This window comes from Sus scrofa, chromosome 15 (genome assembly GCF_054392235.1).
Source record: "Sus scrofa isolate SSC_HxYL_T2T_F1_AM1 chromosome 15, Sscrofa_HxYL_maternal_Yorkshire_Landrace_v2.0, whole genome shotgun sequence".
NCBI classification, from domain to species: Eukaryota; Metazoa; Chordata; class Mammalia; order Artiodactyla; family Suidae; genus Sus; species Sus scrofa.
Genome location: NC_139397.1, coordinates 23,450,552 through 23,462,717, shown reverse-complemented (window position 1 = coordinate 23,462,717; position 12,166 = coordinate 23,450,552). Strand labels below are relative to the sequence as shown.

Here is a 12,166-nt window from a genome sequence, read left to right as displayed (position 1 = left end):
GGAATGTCAGAGGGAGGAGAGTCATCAATCTCTAGATTATCTTAGAGAAGGTCCTAAGGATTTTCAACAAATGATTCTGTTATATATAGACTATAAGAAGATTATTTTAAAAATTAGAAAAATACTGTATCATCCTTTACTAAATCTAGATTTAAATCCTATGGGTTTCACTGTTGAAGATGTAACAAAGAAGTTACGCTTTCTTTGTCTCTAATCTATTGCAATGTTAAATGGCATTATATCCTGACATTTATTAAAAGGTAATTTAAGATTCTTAGCTCATCTGATTTTCCAGTCACCTTGATTTGGGGGTCAAATGTTCATCCACAGCCCCTCTAATTCTTGCTCTGAGACAGAGTTTCCATGCATACCAGAGTGTTTCTGAGTGGGTCGCTGAGTTTTGCAATCACTGTAACTTACAAATACCATTAGCACAGAGCATGTTGCTCTGCATTGGGATGACCATCTGCTTGTCTACCTCGCCTATTAAACAATGAGAAATTATGCTTCTTGTTGCTTGTTGTGTCCTGAGCACCCACAGCCATTTTCAGTTCGGCTCTTTAGTACATTAACCAATCATTCCTTACCTGGGTTGTTTCAACAGCCTCTTGAAGGTTGTCTCACCCTTGCCCCCTTCACACCAAAGCAATCTTCATAGTCAGCAATAAATGGTATCTCTCTTTTTTTTTTTTTTTTGCATCCATTTCTTTAATGGTTACCTGATGGTCAGAGAAAACAAATCAAATCTTGCACTGACCACTCATATAACTTTTTAAATGAGTTATAATATTCTATTCCAACTTTTGCATTTCTTTAAACTATGGTCCAGCAATGTGAATCTCTATATCTCTCACAGTTTGAGGCACATACTAGTTTGCTGAATAACTAAATAACACAAAAATAAGTCAATGACTGTGTAGAATCTGTGGGACAGCTCAGGACTATAGTCCTGAAATGGTGGCAAGAGAACAAGTGTTCTCCTCACTTGTTAAAATCCAGTTTCTAGGTCCTAGCTCATAATCAGGCCCAGAATAAAGGTCTCTGTGATGTGTCATGATATTGCTAACTTTAACATGTCCCAAGGTGATGTTCATTTTCTCTACAGCTTGAGAACCAGAGCCTCAGGCCATAGATAAACATATAACGAACATTGAAATGCTCTATGAGACATTTGTAATAGTTATATATGATCCGAGTTCTGAGAGGCATTATTAAATTCATTTCTTACTGTGGGTTGTGGTAAAAAAAAAAGTGAAAGCCCTTGCTCTAGTGAAATAAAAAAGATAAAACAATATGAGATTAATATCTGCATACAGGTATTTATTTATAACAATAAAATTTTAATATCTATGTAAAGATATTTGTGCATACTTCTAAAAATGGTGAGCACAGGGAATTCCAGGTGGGTAAATACATAGTTACATCTTTTTAGAACTAAATCAGACTTGGGGAGATGTGCATATTCTTGCAGTGATGAATCACATGAAACTGTGAACCAATCTCATAAATTTATGTCCACATAAATTAAGGTCCTCAATGTATACAATTTCCCACCTGCTAAATCTTCAGTCTTCAACAAATCAATATAGCAAAGGAAATTAGAATAGTAGGGTGAATAACTCATCCTCATTTTACTGGGATTTTCCCCATTGTAGCACTGGAACTCTTGTGTACTGGAAACCTTCTTAGTTCTAGGCAAATCTGGTTGGTTGATCACCTTATATGTTGTACAGTACATTTTCTAAACTATTTATCTTTTGTGCAAGCAAATCTTTTACTTGGAATTTCAACATGTATCAGTTGCATATGAAGTTGCTTTGCCCTAAATGAGAAATGTCAATCAATTCAACCTCATTATTTTTAGCTGTTTTCAGAGTCTATAGCCCTGTGATTACATTGTAGCCTTCCTGCTTTGCTTTCCTTATTGGTTAGATTTCATTGAGTATGATGATTTCTCTTATCTTTGATTTTGTCATCTGTAATATGGAAATAGTATTTTTTTGTAGGTTGGTTATGATATTTAAATTTCTTCCACTTGAGGCCAATTTGATTTCCCAATTTCTTATATAAGAATATGCACCATAGAATGAAATTCCTTTAGTGCTTTTCTACAGAAAGAAAATACAAAGAACAATCACACCTGCTAAGTCACCTGTCTTGCATGGTTAGATTTATGTACTAGTACTTAAAGATTGAAATTTAAGTAGCAAATGTAATGGATATAAAATGCAAAAACAAGTGTAGTAGATGCCTGTATTTTAATGTGCAGATGCTGAGTAATCACCAATAGAAAGATCAGGGCTCCTTGTAAGTATTATATAACTATGGAAATTAAAAATGACTGCACAAACTTTTGGCAGATCATTGTTTATTAAAGTGTCTTATATCATTCATATGTTTGAGCATGTGGTTTTGGTTCTGATAGGTGTGTTTTTTACTCTTCAGAGTTGGGCGCCCATGGGGAAACTTGTCATTTCACTTCTGCTCCTTCTTCAAAAGTGCAGATATTCTTAGTTGGTATCACAAACTTACACTTTGAAATATCATTGGAAGTAAAGATTCAGCAGTAAGTTTAACTGCAAGAAGAATTCCAAATTCTTAGTGATCACAAGTTAAAAAATTCTTAATTTAACTGAAACAGTCAAAATTCCAGAGTATACACCCTTATCTTTCCATAGATAAATATCATTTTATTACCTTAATGTTGTATATAAGTCCATATTAAGCTTATGTTTTTTTTCAAATTCTTTTTATACACATTGGGATTTGTTTTAGATTACATGTTTTCAAATAACCTTCTCAGAAACCTGTCATTCAGAAGTGTGATTTGTCTTGCCCCTTCGAGGTGGAATGTAAGAATTGTGAGAAAAATATTCATCATGGGATTAGAAACCATTTTAATCACCTTCCTCTCAGAAACATATGGCTGAAACCCAGATATTTTAGGCCTACTTTTAAAATGGGAATTGATTCTTGGAAAGAAACCAACTCTATCTAGAATAAAATCCAGTGTTTTGTGGATGAATTCAATTAGTGTCCCCAGTTGAATACAATGAGAAAAAGATAAACCTGTGGTTATGTATAAGATTCCACAATCTCATAGAGCTTTGCCCATTTAATCAAATGGTTTAATAAGTTCTCAATCAAATAAATTTTCATCAGCAGAAACATGCTAGAGCTTGTTTAAAACCATTCCTAGTGCTGTAGTCTTGGATCAAATTAATTTTACTTAGCAGTGTTCTAGTTGTGTGGCTCTCATAATTCATGCATGTCTATGTATCATCTTTTAGCTCTATTCTCAATGTTTAATCTGAAAATGACTTTCTGCAGTTCTCCAGTATTCCATCAGGATTCTGGACAAAGAACTGTTAATCTGTGTCAATTTGCAGACAGTCACCTGGGTTACTTTTCTCCTTGCTTTCTCTCTGCTAATAGTTGCTTGGGCAGTGAATCCTACAGTAATGAGATTTCCCTGGACAACCTGACTTGCTGGTGAGTCCCAAAGCGTGCGGGCAAAGTATAACATTTTCGGTCTTCAATGTAGGTCACCCTGATGAATTTTAAAAAGTGATCTCATAAAAGCAAACATAATTAAGAATTATCTTTCCTACACTCTGAATATGCCAATGCTTTCTAAAAAAAAAAAAAAAAAAGCCTACGTCTGGGCTTAGAACTGAGAGAAGCATGTTATTTCCTTGAAAAAGAATAAGGAGCTATACAAGAGTGAGTAAATTATCATGGTGGTAGGGTGGACTAAAGGGAATATAACAGTGTTAGTGGAGAAAGCAAACATGTAGGCAGGGTGACGAATGAGTAGTTTTTACTGTGAATCACATTTGGCTTTTGACACTGACCAAAATTCTTTCTTCAAATAGTTCAAGTTTTATTCATCAGTTACCTCTTTCTTTCCTTCTCATACACCCCCTAGCCCCCACCACATACCACCATACACAAAGGAGATATAGGATGACTTGAGACCAAATAACAGCATTCATTCTAGTAAAGACTCCAGAATAATTATATGGCTTTCCTGATTTTTTTAATTAGAAAAAAATTATGTATAATTTTACAGCCTCTCTTTTAATTAATTCTCATAGTATTCAAGAGAACACTGTATTCTCTTGAAGGTTAAAAAAAAGAAAGAAAGAAATTCAGTCTACATTTTATTTTGCATACCTTATTTTATCCGCACATTGCTCTTTCTGTGTTTATTTTACCCTGTTATAGTACTGGCTTCTCATTCACTCATAGGACCTTCAAAGTTTCACCTTCAGAATCACTAGCCCAAGACAAATTGGCACAGCAGGAAGTGATAGTTGCTCTGTGTGACTCAAGAGGAAAAATATACATTATTCCTTTCTAATCTGCTGAAGTACATTTGACTTGATTCCCATGCCGATTTTCATTTTGACAAGATAGATGGGAAGGGAAGCAAAATTGTATAGATTTGCACATTTATTCCCATTTTCAAGGCATGAGTGGAGAAATCTTTACTGGTTGATGACTTAAAGTGTCCTGTCACTCTGTTCTTAAGTGTAAAAGTATTCGGAAATCAGGATGCTGTAATATGCCATTGCAATATCCATTAACGCACTGGGCTGAGCAGTACTTTGAAGTGTCAAGGGCAAAGAATTCTAATTCAACTGCCACTGATTTGTTACATCCACCACCAAGTAGAGGCACACTAACAATGGGGGGTTAATTTTAAAAACTACCTTCAGGCTCAGGAGGAGGTGAGCTCTTACAGCAGGAGGGATGGATTTGTCAGGATCCCTTGCCACTTCCTTTACCAAATGCAGCCAAGGTATGTGTGACAAGCACACTGCTTTTAGAACTAAGAGAGAAGTCTGGGATTGGGGAAGATTTTTGTCTTTATGAAGTCAAATTTCTTACATCCTGGTGTTTTATGTGACATGATTATCAGTATCAGGGAAATGCTGACAACCAAAAGAAGGCAGTAGAATTTTTAAAACTATTTTTTACAAATCCTCCCTTTATTCATGCTAAGAAATATAAAATTGCCTTGAAGAAGCCTACAGACTATGATCCAATGCATTTTTATTTTGAAATTAAAAAAAAATAAAACAAAATAGTTTTATAATTGGAAAGAAACATCACATTTTTTTCTGAATTAAAAATCTAAATTTCTTGGGTTATGGATATTGCATAATAGTGTATTTTATTCTTCACAATGTCTAACTCCATTGCTGGATTTTTAACAACATTGCCACATGTCATAGATTGAGATCACATAACTCACTTCTTTTATCCAATAACCACAGACTACAGCTTTAAATCTTACTTGCCATCTTCCTATACACTATTGGTGAAAAAAAGTGGAGGGAGAGAGGATAACTGGCTACGTAAAAATCAATCATGACTTCAAAAATCACATAAGGAGTTCCTATCGTGGTGCAGCAGAAACAAATCAACTAGGAACCACGAGTTTGCAGGTTCAATCCCTGGCCTCGCTCAGTGGGTTGAGGATCCCACATTGCCGTGAGCTGTGATGTAGGTTGCAAACACAGCTTGGATCCTGCAAGGCTGTGGCTGTGGCATAGGCCGGCGGCTATAGCTCTGATTAGACCCCTAGCCTGGGAACCTCTATATGCCGCAGATGTGGCCCTAAAAAGACAAAAGAAAAAAAACAAAAAGAAGAATCCCACTTCAAAGATATCACTCTTAAACTGGAAATGATCTAAACATTTTATTTACAACTCTTATTATGTATAAGAAACTATAGCAAAATTCATGGAGGACTCAAACAATTGATATGATAATCTTGATATCATAAAGTTTTCAAAGTTGTAGGAAATAATTTGATAAGACTTGATTTTGTAGGCAATAGGTTGTCATCGAAGACTTGGTAACTGCAGGCATAAGGTAGACAAATTTGCCATGAAATAGGTCCTTTTGAAAGCACATTAAGTCTCATTAATGTCCCATTGGGGACATATATGAAGTACTAAGATATTTTCAGGCTGTATAACAAGATTTATTGATGAGTAGACAAGTATTGAATTAAAACTCAAGTACTTTAGGAATAAGTTATTTTTGGAACCTTCGAAAGTAATTTTAGTTTTTTTGCAAGCATCGCATGAAACATTTTCGGATCAATTTTCATTTGGAAACCACCCATTTGATTAATTGTAGACAAGAGGGTGAAAGTCCTCAATGACTTATTGAAAATGTCAGATATTTTGGTCTATGTTCTTATAGGTTAATATGAAAAGGGCTTGTCAAGATTTTTATTGGTATTGTTTAAGCCATGACTTACATGTTTATTGTTTCAGGAATACCAGGTGTTATTATACATACTCCAAGAATTATTTGTGAGTTTTCTCCATAGATTCACAGTATAAAATAATGAGAGGAACTAATAATAAGAAATCCCCTGGACTTGGTGTCAAAAATTTTATGTCCCGGCTATAAGACTTATAAGTTATCATCCATGTGACTTGAATAAGTCTCAGATTCTTTGGGCTTTATTTTCTTCACCTATTATCTAGAAATGAGAATATACAATGCCAGGTTATTAAATTTAATATAAGGTGGTCAAATTAAATGTTGAATGTAAAAGTACTTTGTAAAAAGCAAAAATTTTTGAAGCTATTAGTAATTGTATTGTGATACTCTTCAACTATTTCAATATGTTAGATTTTCCATGTTTGGGATCAAGAGAGGTAAATAATTCACACTTATAAATTTCATTGTATCAAACTCCTTTAATGGTTCTTCCCCCACCAGTTTGTCATTTATGTCATAAAAGAGGCAATGAAAAATTATGATTTTTTCTCTGAATACTTCTCTGTATTCATTTCCAAATAAAGATGTAAAAAAGTAAAAGGAGTAAAATCTTGGGAAAATCCTTAAAATTAAAGGATTCATCAAAAAAATGAATCAGTGAGGCTTCTTTCCATCAAACTGTCTACAATATCTTTCTCTTACCCTCAGGTTTGAAATGTATCATTCTTTCATATCTCATAAACATTCTGTTAATGATGTTCTCATGAGAGAAAGCATTATAAATGAGGTAGTGAATCTGACCCATGAAGAGAATTGAGGAGCTCTTAAAAAACCTACTTCTAAAGAAATGGATTCTAGAGTCAGGCAATTGTTTCCAGTTCCCAGAAGTTCAAACCCAGTTATTATCAAGGAAAACCAGAAGTGATAAATAGATTTGTAAAACCTCATGGTTTTGGTAAAATTTTTCAAATGAATAAATGATTAAAATGGCTCAATGAAAATCACACACAAAAGGGTGAAATATAATGACTATCTGATCTGTTAAAAGGAAAAAGCTTTTAAACTAATCGATCTTTTCCACAACAATTTATGTCATAGCCTTTTAAGATGATCCTATCTTAAATGGGGAAGTGACAAAGAAATATATTTCTAATATACTTGCTCAATGAATAGATTTTCAGTACCCTAAGAAAATGCATTTGAGAGCTTTCATTTTTAAATGAGACTACAAATTAGATCCCTGTGGATGATCTTATGCTTAGTTTTACCCCTGTTATTGCTAAGGGTTTAAGAAGTAGGAAATTGAGACCAAGACTTTTTTTTTGTCAGGCTTGATGGGCAATCATGCAGCAATCATTTAACCTCCATGTGCTTCACTGCTGGCATCTCGCAAAGGAGTACACTAATGTATGTCACACTAATGCTTGCCATCCATCTACTTCATGGACACATTATAAGGGTTAACTAATAAGGCTGATATGCACTTTGCAAATTCAAAGTACAAAGCAGAAGTGCTAAGTAAGCTAAATAGAAAGAAAAGACCCACCTGATGGTTGACCGATTTGAATTTTTAATGATTATATCTCTTATGAATACTTTCTTCTACTCCTTGCAATAAAGTAAAACCATTTTGGTTATTTTTTTTTTTTTTGAAATTTACTTTGAAGACATTAGGAAAGAAGAGTGCATTATTTCTTACATGAAAAAATGTTTACTATTATTCAGGTGTTTTAGTTTTTGAGGTATACTACGTTGTACATCTTTTTATAGAGAGATTTTAAAGTGTTCTTTTTTTATTCTTCTGCTGTGATATCATCTTTTGATAGAATATGTCATAATGACAGAAGAATAATATACTATAGTTGGTCAGAAAACCAGGGTGGCAAAGAGTAAATTTCCCTTGGCTTCTGAGGAAAAATATCTCAAACATGGGAAAGAAAGATGAGCTCTACAGAAGAGAGCAGTTTTTTTTTTTTCCATTTTGGCTTAATATTCAATGTTAATCATACCTACTTCAAGCTGTCAGGGAGGAGACTAATTAGTGCCAGTGATGATGGGAGTTTTTGTGATGCCAACTTTGGTCTTTTAAGAACCGGATTAAACTCAAAATCATTTTTCACATTCTGCAAAATGAAATGCTTAGGCTATGTCTCAGCAAAATCACAGATGAAATCATTGCCATCAGACTTTGACATTATTGTTACAACTAGAGGTGGACAGTTAAGTACAAAGCAGGATAATTATCTAAGAGAATACAGGCCAATCAAACTTTGCTATGTATATTAGTCTACCTGGGCTATTATGAAAGAATACCAAAGACTGGATAGTTTAAACAACAGACATGTATATTTTCACATTCTAGAGTTTAGAAGTCCATGATCAAAGTGTCAGCAAATTCGGTTTCAGATGCGATCTCTCCTCCTGATGTGTGGGCAGTTGCCTTCTTCCTGTGTCCCTGCATGGCCTTTGCTCTGTGCTCATGTGGAAACAGAGAGACAGAGTTCTAGTGTCTCTTTCATTTCCTGCAAAGACAGTTCTGACTAGCCACTCCTACCGCCATGATCTCACTGAACCTCAAACATCTCCATGAGATCCCTATCTCCAATAGTCACATTGGGGATCAGGGCTTCAAAATATGAATTCGTAAGAAATATAATTCAGTCCATACCACTTTGACATATTAGATAATTGACATTCAAATGTTCCTTATTTCACTGTTCTAGATACTTCCACAACTAGAATATTCCTATATACTTTATAAATGTGTAGACTAACATAAAACTGAATTATTCCTCTCATATAAATTTCCATATACAATATTTGTTTTATTTGAATAACAATTTTATAGGTAAGAATAATATACTAAAATCAGATTATCTCCAATCTATAAGCAGTTGTTGAGAGGCAGTAAAAAGGCCGCTCCCTTAACCCTCTCAGGATCAGACACAGAGCTAGCTGGAAAAACTGCATAATATGTCACTGTTCTCATTCTGATAAGCCACACAAAGTACCTGCTTTTCTTGAAATTCAACTAGAAAGAACATCATTTCAGTTCATAATCCTCAGAATAAAGCAAGACCTTTTAAATATAAAAAGTATCTCCCTAGAAACACTAGTATTGAGTTAAGTAAGATGTAATCATACTATCCATTCTCCACCTTTCCAGACTCTAACATTCTCATTTGAACCCCACACAGCATCATACTGCACCCCACCCTCAACTCCGAATCTGAAGCTAGTAGGTGTGTATGAGTTGGTCTTGGGGACAAAATGTATGATTTATGTGATAGTTCACAGTCTTGTATTCTTTTCCACGTCCCAAATTTAATTTTATTTTATTGCCACCCTGTTACTGTAGGTAATTACTCAATTAGGAGAAAGGAAATAATCTCCTAATTGGAGAAAGGAACCCCCTTCATTGCATGAAGGGAGAATGAAAGGCCAACTCTTCCCAGCATAAGAAATAGGTGAGACGATCACTTAGAGGGAGAAATTAGTGGGATAATTCCCTAAAACACAGCTCCCTGCATTATATACCCTGAAGAAGCTACATTCAGTAGTCAACAATTACAATTCTCTTGCCGGTGGCAATTTCATTTCAGTAAATAATCATCTGTCAATTTCAATTACTGCCAAAATCTGTATTATTTCTATTTAACTATTTTATTATATATATTTTTTTTTTCTGGTTACAGAGTTAAATAAAATACCTAAATATAGGAAGTTCTTACTTAGTTTTGTCTGCACACTTAGCAGGCTATATAGTCTTTCAACATTTAAGAAATATATGAATGTGTTAAATATCACCAGCTTTGGCTTATTTTTACTTTTTCCTTTATTCAAGAGGAGTTATTCAGCCTTTGAATGAAAACTTCATTGTGCTCCTCTCAAGAAAGGAGAATTAGGGGAGTTTATTCTGAGACTCTAAGTATCTATTTCTCCAGGGTATAGTTTTCAATACCTTACCATTTGGATTGCAAATAAATGCTCCACTGAGGATTTTTCCACAAAGCTTATTATGAAGGAAGAGAAAAAAACAGTGGTTTTGGTAAGGTGAGGAAAAGGTAGAAGAAAGAGCAGCTGTAGAAGAAGGGTGACAGTGAGGATCCTGAATAGTAGACCTTTGCAATTTATCAGCATAGTCAGTAGAACTGTAATCCCTCAAAAGATGTCCATGCCCCAGAACCCGTGAATATATCTTTTACTGAAAAGGGGTCCTTGAAGACCCTTTGAATTAAGTTAAGGATCTTGAGATGTAGGTCATCCTGGATTAGAGTGGTTCTGGAATCCAGTGCCAAATGGCTTTATAAGAAAAGGAGACAGAGAGGAGATGGTCAAGTGCAGATGTAGACAGATGTTGATATGATGGAGCCATAAGCCAAGGAAAGCATAGAAACACCAAATGCTGGAAAGGGCAGAGAACAAGTCTTTCCTAGAGGTTATGGAGGGAGTGCAGCTCTGCTAAAACCTTGAATTTGGATTCCTGGCTTCCAAACTATGAAACAATAAATTTCTGTTGTCTTAAGCCTCCAAATGCGTGCAATTTACTACAGCAGCCCTCGGAGAGGAATGTAATCAGTAAGTTAGATAAATGATTTGGTAGTAAACATTATGGCTATGAGCCATGGATGAAACACCAAAAGAGGAAAATGGCATCATTTGTCCACCCAGAAGCCAGGTTAGGTCGGAGTCCTCTTTGGTCAGTAAACTGCACAGGTGTCAAGCGTGTAGCAATTCTGGCTTTCACCAAGTGGCCTCCATGAGGAATCCCCAAAGAGGATATGCCCTCATTTCAGATTTTGAACTTTGCTTCAGTGTTCTCTATCATCAGTTGTATGGGTTTCAGTGGAAGTGTCAGCCCAAGGTTTTACAATGATCTTGTTTGCAATGACCATACACTAAACCAGCTTCCCTGAACTACTTCAGTACTTACTATAACAAAAACCAAGGACAGTCCAAGAGATACATTTTAAAAGGATATGTAGCAGAAGGCAATATAAGATATGAATAGCTACAAAGAAACTCAATTTACCGGAGAAATACTGTACAAATCTGAAAAGTATTGATCCTCTGAGGTATCATAAGACAGACAGACTTGAACTTTGTTGTATGAGCTCAAAAGTGGCAAAGAGAAAAAAGTATCTTTCAATACATAAAAACATCATATGGTTATCCAAACTATCAGCTCACTTGTGTGGTTCTGCTTTAAGACAATAGTTGGGAAGGGTGAGGAATAATATCAAATATAACTTGTTAAAGACATATGAGTATTAGAGGACTTTTGGAAAAAATACATGCCAAATTCACATTTACTAACTCAAAATAATATTCTTGCCCTTCTTTATGTCCTGGAGGCACATTAAGGAAGGACACACATGCAGTAGATTTTCTCATAAAGCTGTCTCTACATCTATACTTTTAAATGTAAACTTCTGTTTAAAACATATAAAGCAAATCTATTTGTGGCCCATGTTTTTTTATATTGTTTGGTTCTATATGGGTGCTGTTCTGGAGCCTACTGTTCATTTCATGTTTCCCATATGTCTTCAAAGTGTATAAAAGCCATAGAGCTTGTTTTTGTCCAGAAATTATCCTCAAGTCTATGAAAGGTCCATGTTGCAGTGCAACTGTACTCCTAGCACTGCCCTGAGAATGCTTTTTTGTCCCCATATTGATTTGACCCAACTCTTAATATCTTCCATCTGTCTATAACATTTTTATCTTTTTAAAGAAACTTTCAGGTTTGTCTCATTTCATTCTCACAAAGGGTCAAGTTCCAAGGCCAAATTGTGCTCTACATTGCCAGTTGGCTCCTAGAATTTCTCATCTTGCCTTCCCAGTGCACCACTAAACATTGAGCAGGGAAGTTAAGTAGGGATTTCCTGAGACCATATTTCTGTTCCAGGCAATGGAAACTCAC

General features: G+C 35.0%; 1 long non-coding RNA gene across 1 annotated transcript in view; it reads right to left on the bottom strand.

The window, feature by feature from the left end:
• Window positions 1–587: 587 nt before the first annotated feature.
• LOC110257033 (uncharacterized) overlaps window positions 588–12,166 on the bottom strand; it is a 499,783-nt gene continuing 488,204 nt past the window's right edge. The window contains exon 5 of the long non-coding RNA XR_014829230.1: window positions 588–719. This is a non-coding gene — a long non-coding RNA (uncharacterized LOC110257033). The remainder of the gene's footprint in view (window positions 720–12,166) is intronic.